The sequence below is a fragment of the Vespa velutina genome, unplaced genomic scaffold (assembly GCF_912470025.1).
Source record: "Vespa velutina unplaced genomic scaffold, iVesVel2.1, whole genome shotgun sequence".
Taxonomy (NCBI): Eukaryota; Metazoa; Arthropoda; class Insecta; order Hymenoptera; family Vespidae; genus Vespa; species Vespa velutina.
The window spans coordinates 496,624-500,518 of NW_025920071.1; positions in this window are offsets into that span (position 1 = coordinate 496,624).

Here is a 3,895-nt window from a genome sequence, read left to right on the forward strand (position 1 = left end):
CTCGTTATAACGTCCAAGATAGCGAAAGAACCACTAAAAGGGAATCGAAATAACTCCTATAATTCGATTACATCACATTACTGTGGATACAACGCGAGTCAATGCAAATATTATTATTATATTTATTTAGTTAAAAACAATAAAAACATGTAATAAGAATATGTGAAAGTATCAAATGTAATTAATTCGAATTTTAAATATAAACAAAAATTTTCTTTCACAATTAAATTTTAATATAAATATAGAAATATAAAATAGACTCACACATGAGTAAACGCGTATGCAGAACATCCGTATGGTTTCTATATTACGCGCGAAATAATGAATAATTAATAAATCCAGTAATTGGAATGATTTACCTATTTACGTATTTCTCTATTTAGGCACATCTATAATACGTTTCTACATGTATTTGGGGAAGAATAATACTTTGTCGAATTTTTATTTATAAATATTGAATAATAGGTCATTTACAATTATAGTTATGTGTATCATAATTTGGTAATAATTAGATGGGAATTGTTTGACTTTCGAAAAGGAGAAAATATATATACACAAACATATGCAAATATCTAAATGTGAAAGGGTCAAAATTAATACATTCGTCTTCGAGAATAGAAAATATTTATATGGAAAATAATTATACGCGGACGAATGAACATTTTCCATACATATTTTGTCTTCAAATATAGGAACTTTATTTCCACATATTATCAAATTGAATTGATTAATTGTCTCATTTAGTTTGGACTGACAAGGTATCCGTTTAGACAGTTTTTAAATAATCATATTTTTAACGTTTCAATATTTTAATATAATAGAAAAATTATAAGCTTTGTGAGGTCCATTGCACAGATGACATAATACGCATGAGCAACAATCCAATTAGTTTCTTTGCTAACGATGAATTAATCAGTTTGTATAACTTTGCGATACAGGCTGCAACCAAGTCTCGTCGTCTTGTAGGTAATTAGAATATTTTTTCAATTATACACTTATTTTATATATTAATCAATTATTAAATGGACGACTTTCGCGCGTTAACGTTGACATGACATGGCATCCTTTCGTTTAACAAATATCTACGAAAATAAAATCGGCGTCTCTGCGTTTCCTGGTGTTTCTATATTGAATTATCGTATCTCATATTTGCAGTGTCAGTACTTGTTTCATTTTTAACGTTTCTATTATTTTCATAAAAAATTAGTGGAAAATCGTCGTACACCAAATCGTGGCTTTTCGAAAGTAATGCCATTTTTTCATCGGGCTAATGCTTCATTTTTATCTCGTTTTTAAAGGTAAGTAACTAGTATTAGGGAATAAGGATAACGATATCTATATGATAGGTTTTGTGAAATTTCGGCGAAAGCTTTTGCTATTTACTGTTATTTTATTTCTGTCAATTCTTTTCCTGTCAGATATGTAGTGTCATGCGCAAGATACAATCTGTTTTCATTGGAGAGGTTTTTCTAGTAATTTCTTAGCACATCTTTTTTATTAACGCGAAGTATGTTGCGTGACAATTAAGTCGAATTATTGTATTTATAAGTGAACTTGGCAAAGTTTAAATGTGAAGTAAAAAATGTCTAAGATAATTGATAGAACGAAGAGAACACGTACAATTTTTCGATTTTTCTTTCTGATCTTATATTTAATTCAAATATATGTGTTCTTATACGATCCTCGTGATTGGCTAATTTTTAGCGCTGATGAAGAACTTTGAGTAGTTAGTAATTGGTGTCCTAGGAATACATTGGTTGAACAATTGCGTACTTACACATTGAGCTCGTTGATTGGACGGTAGGTGCGGGTTAATAGGATGATGTTGTTTGATCGATCTTATGAAATAATAATTATGTCTGGTGTATTTTGTCGGAACAAATTTATTTCATTCATATAGGAAGATTTAGCTGTATTTGAAAATAAATATTTGAGAAATAGGGTTTTCGATATTGCGAGGTAAGATGTGATTTAAGCTTTCATGTGGCTGAGTGAGAATATTTTTCTGTTTTTTTCCGTTCCTAGTTCCTTTTTTAGGGATGTTTGCAGTTTCTTTCTAGTATTTTACCGGCCTTTTTAATGATTCGAAATGAAAAAATGGAGAGATTTAAATTGTTTCGTCAATTACATAAATGGTAATGATCTTAAATAGGTTGGACATATATTCATTTTCATTTATAAGAGAAAAATCTTGTTGAATTGAACGAGCGAAATTATAATATTCATTATCTTTCTTTCATACTAGCTTCTTTTTTAAGCAATCGATATTATATAACATCAGCACCGTTAATCGGTATATAATAACGATCACCTTGGAATCACCCACGTGCTTGAATTTTATTTCTGTCTGTGTGTGTTTTGTTTAACTGTTTTATTTTTATTTACTTATCTTCTTTTTTATATTGGAAATCTCAAATAACAATTAACGAACAATTTGGAAGTTTCAGTTTGAATATTTTATAGTCTTCTTTCCTAGTCCATTTTTAAAAAAGACGATGCCAAAATGAGATTGGTCTATTTCGTTCATCTCTCCTTTATCTCTTTCTCTCTCTCTCTCCTTTCTTTTCTGTCTTATCATACTGTCAAAGAATTTACATACCTTGTGGTAACTTTGTAGTGGAACTGATCGTGTAAGCCAAAATCGTAATTCAAAACTTAATTATGAAAGTAACGTAGCAACGGTGAAGTTGCTTTCGTAAACCGGTTATACATGAACAAAATAGTAGTGGCACAAAGTGAGAGAAAGGGAGAGAAAGAGATCTCTCCTCGGCGCTTTCAACGACGAAAGAAATAAAAGACGCTTCAAATAACCGACCAAACTCCCTAACAATGACATAAAGTTCCTACTACTATCATAGAGCGAAAGCATTTTTATTCATTTATCCAATATCATAAGATGGGAAGGATACGTGATGGTTTGGAGGGGAGTGGGGTCTGTTTGAAGGAGGTCCGAGAGAAATCCGAATGTGAAAAAGCACGAGGACGTCCAAAAGTAGAAGGATAACGAGGTGAGAAAAAATGGAATGGTGACGTTCCGGAAAGTCGTAGAATGGCTTGGCTACTATACCGCTCGTTTCGTCTGTTACTTCATTCATGACTCGCCCAGTACTCCTGATCACGCTCCTTCCCTTTTTCATTATATCTCTCCGACTCACCATCTTTTCTATCTCTCCTTACTCTATCTCTCTTTTCTTAGTTTCAGCCCGTCTACTCCCACTCTCAACTTGTTACCTACCTAATCTCCTCTCTTCTCTTCTGCGCTCCTTATCCTTTCTATCCTCATCACTATACTTCACTCCTCTCCTCGCCGTTCTTTATTATGCTCTTCCACTTTCCATCATAGAGCCGTTTCTCTATTTATGTCTCTATCTCTGTTTCTCTTCCTCATACTCTCTATCTATTCAACTTCTTCTACATTCGTCGAAACAGAGATTCACAATGGCTTCATGATCATCTGATGGCGTTAGTAGTTTTCTCTTCTACTCATAATCTTCCTGACATTCTCCATGTCCTCCTTCATCATCTTACACTTCTCGCCGTCATCTCTCGCTATTTTCTCGCTGAGATCCGCATGAAACAAAACGTTTTATATATTCTTGCTCTCCGCAAATTGCTCTCGATCGTTATGCTTTCCCGGCCATAATGAATTCTCTCCTATCTTGAAAATTTCATACTCTTTTAGCGGAATGAAGAAACAATATACAATCAGAGGATTGCATTTTACAAGTTCGATAGAACAAACATTGATCCGCTGTGTTAAATCAAAGTTTTACTAATGATACAAGAGTGGAAGAGAGAGATAGAGAGAAGGAGAGAGAAAGACAGAGAGAGAGAGGGTGGGAGAAAGAGAAATAGATAATATAAATACATTACATTATTGTACTTATGTATTTAT